Source organism: Oncorhynchus mykiss, chromosome 21, assembly GCF_013265735.2.
Source record: "Oncorhynchus mykiss isolate Arlee chromosome 21, USDA_OmykA_1.1, whole genome shotgun sequence".
In the NCBI taxonomy this organism is placed as follows: Eukaryota; Metazoa; Chordata; class Actinopteri; order Salmoniformes; family Salmonidae; genus Oncorhynchus; species Oncorhynchus mykiss.
In genome coordinates, this window is record NC_048585.1 from 19,679,113 (window position 1) to 19,690,257 (window position 11,145).

The following is an 11,145-nucleotide window of genomic DNA, read 5'->3' on the forward strand; positions in this document are numbered from 1 at the left end:
CCCTCTCCGCATCACTACCATCTTCCTCTGCCGGCTCGGGTGCTGAGCCTATGCAGCTGGGAGGTATCCGCATCTCGACTAAAGAGAGGGAACGGAGAATCACCAACCGCCTCTGTCTCTATTGCGGTTCCGCTGGTCATTTTGTCACTTCATGTCCAGTAAAAGCCAGAGCTCATCAGTAAGCAGAGGGCTACTGGTGAGCGCTACTACTCCTGTCTCTCCTTCAAGATCCTGCACTACCTTGTCGGTCCATCTACGCTGGACCGGTTCCTCAGCTTCCTGCAGTGCCTTGATAGACTCTGGGGCGGAGGGCTGTTTTATGGACGAGACCTGGGCTCGGGAACATGACATTCCTCTCAGACAGTTAAGGGAGCCCACGGCCTTGTTCGCCTTGGATGGTAGTCCTCTCCCCAGGATTCAGCGTGAGACGCTACCTTTAACCCTCACTGTCTCTGGTAATCATAGCGAAACCATTTCTTTTTTAATTTTTCGTTCACCTTTTACACCTGTTGTTTTGGGCCATCCCTGGCTAGTTTGTCATAATCCTTCTATTAATTGGTCTAGTAATTCTATCCTCTCCTGGAACGTCTCTTGTCATGTGAAATGTTTAATGTCTGCTATCCCTCCTGTTTCCTCTGTCTCTTCTTCACAGGAGGAGCCTGGTGATTTGACAGGGGTGCCGGAGGAATATCACGATCTGCGCACGGTGTTCAGTCGGTCCAGGGCCACCTCTCTTCCTCCACACCGGTCGTATGATTGTAGTATTGATCTCCTTCCGGGAACCACTCCTCCCCGGGGTAGACTATACTCTCTGTCGGCTCCCGAACGTAAGGCTCTCGAAGATTATTTGTCTGTAGCTCTTGACGCCGGTACCATAGTCCCCTCCTCCTCTCCCGCCGGAGCGGGGTTCTTTTTTGTCAAAAAGAAGGACGGGTCTCTGCGCCCCTGCATAGATTATCGAGGGCTGAATGACATAACAGTGAAGAATCGTTATCCGCTTCCTCTTATGTCTTCAGCCTTCGAGATCCTGCAGGGAGCCAGGTTTTCACTAAGTTGGACCTTCGTAACGCTTACCATCTCGTGCGCATCAGGGAAGGGGACGAGTGGAAGACGGCGTTTAACACTCCGTTAGGGCACTTTGAATACCGGGTTCTTCCTTTCGGCCTCGCTAACGCTCCAGCTGTCTTTCAGGCGTTAGTCAATGACGTCCTGAGAGACATGCTGAACATCTTTGTTTTCGTTTACCTTGACGATATCCTGATTTTTTCACCGTCACTCCAGATTCATGTTCAGCACGTTCGACGTGTCCTCCAGCGCCTTTTAGAGAATTGTCTTTTTGTGAAGGCTGAGAAGTGCACTTTTCATGCCTCCTCCGTCACATTTCTCGGTTCTGTTATTTCCGCTGAAGGCATTAAGATGGATCCCGCTAAGGTCCAAGCTGTCATTGATTGGCCCGTCCCTAAGTCACGCGTCGAGCTGCAGCGCTTTCTCGGCTTCGCGAACTTCTATCGTCGTTTCATCCGTAATTTCGGTCAGGTGGCAGCTCCTCTCACAGCCCTTACTTCTGTCAAGACGTGCTTTAAGTGGTCCGTTTCCGCCCAGGGAGCTTTTGATCTCCTCAAGAATCGTTTTACATCCGCACCTATCCTTGTTACACCTGACGTCTCTAGACAGTTCGTTGTCGAGGTTGACGCGTCAGAGGTGGGCGTGGGAGCCATTCTTTCTCAGCGCTCCCTCTCTGACGACAAGGTCCACCCTTGCGCGTATTTTTCTCATCGCCTGTCGCCGTCGGAACGTAACTATGATGTGGGAAACCGCGAACTGCTCGCCATCCGCTTAGCCCTAGGCGAATGGCGACAGTGGTTGGAGGGGGCGACCGTTCCTTTTGTCGTTTGGACTGACCATAGGAACCTTGAGTACATCCGTTCTGCCAAACGACTTAATGCGCGTCAGGCTCGTTGGGCGCTGTTTTTCGCTCGTTTCGAGTTTGTGATTTCTTATCGTCCGGGCTCTAAGAACACCAAGCCTGATGCTTTATCTCGTCTCTTCAGTTCTTCAGTAGCCTCCACTGACCCCGAGGGGATTCTCCCTGAGGGGCGTGTTGTCGGGTTGACTGTCTGGGGAATTGAGAGGCAGGTAAAGCAAGCACTCACTCACACTCCGTCGCCGCGCGCTTGTCCTAGGAACCTTCTTTTCGTTCCCGTTCCTACTCGTCTGGCCGTTCTTCAGTGGGCTCACTCTGCCAAGTTAGCCGGCCACCCTGGCGTTCGGGGTACGCTTGCTTCCATTCGCCAGCGTTTTTGGTGGCCCACCCGGGAGCATGACACGCGTCGTTTCGTGGCTCCTTGTTCGGTCTGCGCGCAGACTGAGTCCGGTAACTCCCCTCCTGCCGGCCGTCTCAGGCCGCTTCCCATTCCCTCTCGACCGTGGTCTCACATCGCCTTAGATTTTATCACCGGACTGCCTTCGTCAGCGGGGAAGACTGTTATTCTTACGGTTGTCGATAGGTTCTCTAAGGCGGCTCATTTTATTCCCCTTGCTAAGCTTCCTTCTGCTAAAGAGACGGCACAAATCATCATCGAGAATGTTTTCAGAATTCATGGCCTTCCGTCAGACGTCGTTTCGGACAGGGGTCCGCAATTCACGTCTCAATTTTGGAGGGAGTTTTGCCGTTTGATTGGGGCTTCCGTCAGTCTCTCTTCTGGCTTTCACCCCCAGTCTAACGGTCAAGCAGAACGGGCCAATCAGACTATTGGTCGCATCTTACGCAGTCTTTCTTTTCGTAACCCTGCGTCTTGGTCAGAACAGCTCCCCTGTGCAGAATACGCCCACGACTCGCTTCCTTCGTCTGCGACCGGGCTATCTCCTTTTCAGAGTAGCCTCGGGTACCAGCCTCCGCTGTTCTCATCTCAGTTCGCCGAGTCCAGCGTCCCCTCCGCTCAGGCTTTTGTCCAACGTTGCGAGCGCACCTGGAAGAGGGTCAGGTCTGCACTTTGCCGTTATAGGGCGCAGACTGTGAGAGCTGCTAATAAGCGTAGAACTAAGAGTCCTAGATATTGTCGCGGTCAGAGAGTTTGGCTCTCCACTCAGAACCTTCCCCTTAAGACAGCTTCTCGCAAGTTGACCCCGCGGTTCATTGGTCCATTCCGTATTTCTCAGATCATTAATCCTGTCGCAGTGCGACTTCTTCTTCCGCGATATCTTCGTCGCGTCCACCCGGTCTTCCATGTCTCCTGTGTTAAGCCCGTTCTTCGCGCCCCCGCTCGTCTTCCCCCCCCCCCCCCCCCCCCCCCCCATCCTTGTCGAGGGCGCACCTATCTACAGGGTCCGTAAGATTTTGGGGGGCCGTGGTCATCAGTACCTAGTGGATTGGGAGGGGTACGGTCCTGAGGAAAGGAGTTGGGTTCCCTCTCGGGACGTGCTGGACCGTTCGCTGATCGATGATTTCCTCCGTTGCCGCCAGGTTTCCTCCTCGAGTGCGCCAGGAGGCGCTCGGTGAGTGGGGGGGTACTGTCATGTATTGTCATGTTGTGTCTTGTTCCTGTTCTTTCTCTTCACCCTGTCTCCCTCTGCTGGTCGTTTTAGGTTACCTTTTCTTCCCCTCTTTCCCCCAGCTGTTCCTTGTCTCCTCTAACTACCTCGTTCACCCCTTTTCCCACCTGTTCCCTTTTTCCCTCTGATTAGGTCTCTATATCTCTCTCTGTTCCTGCTTCTGTCTTTGTCGGATTCTTGTTTGTGTTTCTCATGCCTGAACCAGACTATCGTCGTGTTTGCTGCAACCTTGTCCTGTCCTGTCGGAATCTGCCAGTTCATCTAACCTTGTCCTGTCCTGTCGGAATCTGCCTGTCCATCTGAGCCTACGTGTGTTTCATCATTAAAGAAACTCTGTTTTTGTTAATTCGCTTTTGGGTCCTCATTCACGCACCTGACAAGAATTTATTGTTGAAAAAGAATTGAATCTCCACAAAGGTATGACAAACAGTATATTCATGTTAATATTTATTTTCATAACTATAGATTATTATGTAATATTTTTGGGATAGAAATGTTTTTATTCTATTCAGAATCCAGAGGACAGAACGTTGTGACACAGACTCCTTCAGTGGAAAATGTTCTCCCAGGACAGATGGTCTCCTTATTTATTGAGGAAGTACTCTTATTTCTGGGACTCCATCTAGATTCAGTGGCAGTGGATCTGGGAGTGACTTCACTCTGACCATCAGTGGAGTCCAGGCTGAAGATGCAGGAGATTACTACTGTCAGTTACCACTGTGGGAATGTGTTCACACAGTGATATAGAGCCGTACAAAAACTCTCTCAGATTTCACAGTAACTGCACTAGTTGAGTGTGACTGGAGGTGCTGAGGGGGAAGAGACAGTGACATGGAACTCTGACTGAACTGAAATACACTGAGATAAATATATCAGTGATGCTGACAGTAATGTCAACTCATCCACCTTCATGTTAAATCATTCCTTAAGTGATAACACCCATATGTCCAGATTGCATTAGTATTCCTCTTATGTTGCTGTAGTTCATATGTAAACATTGCCTTTACATGTCACATAATACGTTGAATGGACTCTGTGCAACAAGTGTCTCACATAATTTCAGAACAAAAACCCCAGTCTCTGTAAGATCCCTCTGTCAGGAAGTGAATTTCAAGCAAAGATTCAACCATGTTTATTGAGATGGTATAACAAAGTTATAAGCCCAAAAAACAACGTGAGGTTCAGTCAAGAGCAAGACCACTCTCCTGCTAGAACCTTCCAGCACCTTGCCAGACTCTAATTTAGCCCAGTTAAACCTAGTTTACCAATCAGGGTCATGATTGCCTGGACAATCAGCCCCAACCTTTAAAATGCTGCTGCTCACACAAACCTCTTCAACAGGTCTCTTACACGGAGGAGGTGGAAATAGTTGTAGGAGTTAAGCTGGGGAACCTATGGCAGTGGATGCCCCAGAGCCTGAGAATGTCCTTGAAGGATCCTGATACACTGATCCTGAGAAGGTGGATTTTGAGGCATTTATTGTGCAGGTGATAAATTGTACTGCCCAAACGAACAAGAAATCCAAGAAACTGGACATAATTGTATCTGCAGCTGAAAGGTTTTTGGGTCTTCAGGAATTAACAGCCGAAGCATTGCAGGGAATACTGTCTGAAGATGTTTCTCCCTGCCAGCCCCCTGAGACTGTGTCGGGACCTGATTAGACAGGTGACTTTGACCTATGGAGTACATAAATATTTGTTGATTTTATTTTAGGAACATTTTTCTCCCCTTTCCCTTTTTTCGACATAAATTGAGTGCAGTAATACACCTTTTTTGGGGGGGGTTGTAGTCTAAAAAAAAAAACTAAATAATAATAAAAATAACTACAATTTCCTAGTAGCACCAAAGAAAGTAAGTTTGCATAGAGAGGACACTTTGCATTGGCAGCACATGCTTCAGTGGTCTGGGAGTGTTTATAGCCCTGTGAGTTTAAGAGACACTTCATGACTGAGATCTGTCCTTCATGACAACAGAACCCACAACAACCATCAAATCAAATCAAATCAAATCAAATTTATTTATATAGCCCTTCGTACATCAGCTGATATCTCAAAGCGCTGTACATAAACCCAGCCTAAAACCCCAAACAGCAAGCAATGCAGGTGTAGAAGCACGGTGGCTAGGAAAAACTCCCTAGAAAGGCCAAAACCTAGGAAGAAACCTAGAGAGGAACCAGGCTATGTGGGGTGGCCAGTCCTCTTCTGGCTGTGCCGGGTGGAGATTATAACAAAACATGGTCAAGATGTTCAAATGTTCATAAATGACCAGCATGGTCGAATAATAATAAGGCAGAATAGTTGAAACTGGAGCAGCAGCACAGTCAGGTGGACTGGGGACAGCAATGAGTCATCATGTCAGGTATTCCTGGGGCATGGTCCTATGGCTCAGGTCCTCCGAGAGAGAGAAAGAAAGAGAGAATTAGAGAGAGCATATGTGGGATGGCCAGTCCTCTTCTGGCTGTGCCGGGTGGAGATTATAACAGAACATGGCCAAGATGTTCAAATGTTCATAAATGACCAGCATGGTCGAATAATAATAAGGCAGAACAGTTGAAACTGGAGCAGCAGCACAGCCAGGTGGACTGGGGACAGCAAGGAGTCATCATGTCAGGTAGTCCTGGGGCATGGTCCTAGGGCTCAGGTCCTCCGAGAGAGAGAAAGAGAGAGGGAGAGAATTAGAGAACGCACACTTAGATTCACACAGGACACCGAATAGGACAGGAGAAGTACTCCAGATATAACAAACTGACCCTAGCCCCCGACACATAAACTACTGCAGCATAAATACTGGAGGCTGAGACAGGAGGGGTCAGGAGACACTGTGGCCCCATCCGAGGACACCCCCGGACAGGGCCAAACAGGAAGGATATAACCCCACCCACTTTGCCAAAGCACAGCCCCCACACCACTAGAGGGATATCTTCAACCACCAACTTACCATCCTGAGACAAGGCTGAGTATAGCCCACAAAGACCTCCGCCACGGCACAACCCAAGGGGGGGGGGGGGGGGGGGGGGCGCCAACCCAGACAGGATGACCACATCAGTGACTCAACCCACTCAGGTGACGCACCCCCTCCAGGGACGGCATGAGAGAGCCCCAGTAAAGCCAGTGACTCAGCCCCTGAATAGGGTTAGAGGCAGAGAATCCCAGTGGAAAGAGGGGAACCGGCCAGGCAGAGACAGCAAGGGCGGTTCGTTGCTCCAGAGCCTTTCCGTTCACCCTCCCACTCCTGGGCCAGACTACACTCAATCATATGACCCACTGAAGAGATGAGTCTTCAGTAGAGACTTAAAGGTTGAGACCGAGTTTGCGTCTCTGACATGGGTAGGCAGACCGTTCCATAAAAATGGAGCTCTATAGGAGAAAGCCCTGCCTCCAGCTGTTTGCTTAAAAATTCTAGGGACAATTAGGAGGCCTGCGTCTTGTGACCGTAGCGTACGTGTAGGTATGTACGGCAGGACCAAATCAGAGAGATAGGTAGGAGCAAGCCCATGTAATGCTTTGTAGGTTAGCAGTAAAACCTTGAAATCAGCCCTTGCTTTGACAGGAAGCCAGTGTAGAGAGGCTAGCACTGGAGTAATATGATCAAATTTTTTGGTTCTAGTCAGGATTCTAGCAGCCGTATTTAGCACTAACTGAAGTTTATTTAGTGCTTTATCCGGGTAGCCGGAAAGTAGAGCATTGCAGTAGTCTAACCTGGAAGCGACAAAAGCATGGATTAATTTTTCTGCATCATTTTTGGACAGAAAGTTTCTGATTTTTGCAATGTTACGTAGATGGAAAAAAGCTGTCCTTGAAATGGTCTTGATATGTTCTTCAAAAGAGAGATCAGGGTCCAGAGTAACGCCGAGGTCCTTCACAGTTTTATTTGAGACGACTGTACAACCATTAAGATTAATTGTCAGATTCAACAGAAGATCTCTTTGTTTCTTGGGACCTAGAACAAGCATCTCTGTTTTGTCCGAGTTTAAAAGTAGAAAGTTTGCAGCCATCCACTTCCTTATGTCTGAAACACATTCTTCTAGCAAGGGCAATTTTGGGGCTTCACCATGTTTAATTGAAATGTACAGCTGTGTGTCATCCGCATAGCAGTGAAAGTTAACATTATGTTTTCGAATGACATCCCCAAGAGGTAAAATATATAGTGAAAACAATAGTGGTCCTAAAACGGAACCTTGAGGAACACCGAAATTTACAGTTGATTTGTCAGAGGACAAACCATTCACAGAGACAAACTGATATCTTTCCGACAGATAAGATCTAAACCAGGCCAGAACTTGTCCGTGTAGACCAATTTGGGTTTCCAATCTCTCCAAAAGAATGTGGTGATCGATGGTATCAAAAGCAGCACTAAGGTCTAGGAGCACGAGGACAGATGCAGAGCCTCGGTCCGATGCCATTAAAATGTCATTTACCACCTTCACAAGTGCCGTCTCAGTACTATGATGGGGTCTAAAACCAGACTGAAGCATTTCGTATACATTGTTTGTCTTCAGGAAGGCAGTGAGTTGTTGCGCAACAGCCTTTTCTAAAATTTTTGAGAGGAATGGAAGATTCGATATAGGCCGATAGTTTTTTATATTTTCTGGGTCAAGGTTTGGCTTTTTCAAGAGAGGCTTTATTACTGCCACTTTTAGTGAGTTTGGTACACATCCGGTGGATAGAGAGCCGTTTATTATGTTCAACATAGGAGGGCCAAGCACAGGAAGCAGCTCTTTCAGTAGTTTAGTTGGAATAGGGTCCAGTATGCAGCTTGAAGGTTTAGAGGCCATGATTATTTTCATCATTGTGTCAAGAGATATAGTACTAAAACACTTGAGCGTCTCTCTTGATCCTAGGTCCTGGCAGAGTTGTGCAGACTCAGGAAAACTGAGCTTTGAAGGAATACGCAGATTTAAGGAGGAGTTCGTAATTTGCTTTCTAATAATCATAATCTTTTCCTCAAAGAAGTTCATGAATTTATCACTGCTAAAGTGAAAGTCATCCTCTCTTGGGGAATGCTGCTTTTTAGTTAGCTTTGCGACAGTATCAAAAAGGAATTTCGGATTGTTCTTATTTTCCTCAATTAAGTTAGAAAAATAGGATGATCGAGCAGCAGTAAGGGCTCTTCGGTACTGCACAGTACTGTCTTTCCAAGCTAGTCGGAAGACTTCCAGTTTGGTGTGGCGCCATTTCCGTTCCAATTTTCTGGAAGCTTGCTTCAGAGCTCGGGTATTTTCTGTGTACCAGGGAGCTAGTTTCTTATGAGAAATGTTTTTAGTTTTTAGGGGTGCAACTGCATCTAGGGTATTGCGCAAGGTTAAGTTGAGTTCCTCAGTTAAGTGGTTAACTGATTTTTGTCCTCTGGCGTCCTTGGGTAGACAGAGGGAATCTGGAAGGACATCAAGGAATCTTTGTGTTGTCTGTGAATTTATAGCACGACTTTTGATGATCCTTGGTTGGGGTCTGAGCAGATTATTTGTTGCAATTGCAAACGTAATAAAATGGTGGTCCGATAGTCCAGGATTATGAGGAAAAACATTAAGATCCACAACATTTATTCCATGGGACAAAACTAGGTCCAGCGTATGACTGTGACAGTGAGTGGGTCCAGAGACATGTTGGACAAAACCCACTGAGTCGATGATGGCTCCGAAAGCCTTTTGGAGTGGGTCTGTGGACTTTTCCATGTGAATATTAAAGTCACCAAAGATTAGAATATTATCCGCTATGACTACAAGGTCCGATAGGAATTCAGGGAACTCAGTGAGGAACGCTGTATATGGCCCAGGAGGCCTGTAAACAGTAGCTATAAAAAGTGATTGAGTAGGCTGCATAGATTTCATGACTAGAAGCTCAAAAGACGAAAACGTCATTTTTTTTTTTGTAAATTGAAATTTGCTATCGTAAATGTTAGCAACACCTCCGCCTTTGCGGATATTCATCTGGACACTTGCTTTCTGCTTCCAAGGTTACAATTTTAATTCAATCTACAGTTTTTACATGTACGGTATATCAATGTTAATATTTATATTCAGAACAATTCATTATTATATGTAATATTTAATTCATATAAATGTTTTTACTATATTTTACAGAATCCAGAGGACAGTACGTTGTGACACAGACTCCGGTAGTGAAAGCTGTTCTCCCAGAACAGACAGTCTCTCTGAACTGTAAAACCAGCAGTAATGTGTATTCTAATAACTATCTAGACTGGTACCAACAGAAACCTGGAGGAGCTCCTAAACTCCTTATTTACTATGCTACAACACTTCAGTCTGGGACTCCATCTAGATTCAGTGGCAGTGGATCTGGGAGTGACTTCACTCTGACCATCAGTGGAGTCCAGGCTGAAGATGCAGGAGATTACTACTGTCAGAGTTACCACTACATCATTAGTAAAGATGTGTTCACACAGTGATACAGAGACGTACAAAAACCTCCCTCAGTCAGACTGCACAGTGACTGTACTGATACAGCTGGGACCTACTGCAGGTGCTTAGGGGGAAGAGACATTGACATGGAACACTGACTGAACTAAATTACACTGAGCTAAATACATCAGTGATGATGTCTATAATGTAAACTTATCCCAGGTGCTGAGGGGAAGACAGTGACATGGAACACTGATCAGTAGAAGAGGTCAACTTTGAGTATTTTTACAAAGCATCATTCAGATCACAAGTTCCCCATCATCCTCATCACACTTGTGAATATTTATTGTCATGGTCGTGAAGTTCACTTATAAAAGTTATATGAAGTTTTAAAACACACATTACCTGTTCATAATCAGAGTCAGATCCACAGATGTAAAAAAATAAACAATGGTGATGTTGCATCAGCCCCATAAATCGAATCTCCATATGAACCTCACAACCAAACGTGTGATGTGATCATCGAGCAATATATGAACTATCTTGATGAGCAGGTCTGTTACATCTGTGAATGAGACATGATGCTGGGCTCAAACATGAAATATGTTTGAATAATATACATTTGATCTGTCATAATATCTGTAATTGTAACTAACCTGAATCCACCATCGAGGTTAAAACCAGTCACTCATATCTGTCCCAGTCTAACTACTAGACTGGTAGCTGTGGGAGTGAAACTGAGATTTACATGGGCTGGGTGGTTCTGCTTGTCCCAGAATAGAGCAGCACTGTTACCAGATGTTCACACTGTCCCCAGAGGGTTGGAGATAGAGAAGACTATGACTATCGTGAAGCTGTGATACTGGTTATATTATGTGGATCTTGTAAAACAAATTTAGCTTAATGTAGGTGTGATCACATTGTTGAGAGTCCAAGATATTGATCAAATGTTCAATAACATTAGTTTACTGTCCTTATGAGTCTATAAATCAAGCAGGTAAAAAACAGTCCAAGAAAAATGAATAAGGAGTACCATCTACTGCGTGTGTCTAGACCTCTCCTGTTAATCTGTTAACATTGTAGTATCTAGACCTCTCCTGTTAATCTGTTAACATTGTAGGATCTAGACCTCTCCTGTTAATCTCTTAACATTGTAGTATCTAGACCTCTCCTGTTAATCTGTTAACATTGTAGTATCTAGACCTCTCCTGTTAATCTGTTAACATTGTAGTATC

The 11,145-nt window shown here is 46.1% G+C and overlaps 1 long non-coding RNA gene across 2 annotated transcripts; it reads right to left on the reverse strand.

Annotated features, from left to right (window-relative positions):
• Nucleotides 1-6,141: 6,141 nt before the first annotated feature.
• Nucleotides 6,142-10,701, reverse strand: LOC118942907. Of its 2 annotated transcripts, XR_005038548.1 has the most exons (3): nucleotides 10,567-10,698; nucleotides 10,316-10,475; nucleotides 6,142-6,195 (listed from the first exon to the last, which is right to left on the reverse strand). It is a non-coding gene; the product is annotated as an uncharacterized LOC118942907 (long non-coding RNA). The 2 variants fall into 2 exon arrangements; XR_005038549.1 differs by lacking the exon at nucleotides 6,142-6,195 and having other exon boundaries at nucleotides 9,630-10,475; nucleotides 10,567-10,701.
• Nucleotides 10,702-11,145: the final 444 nt, after the last annotated feature.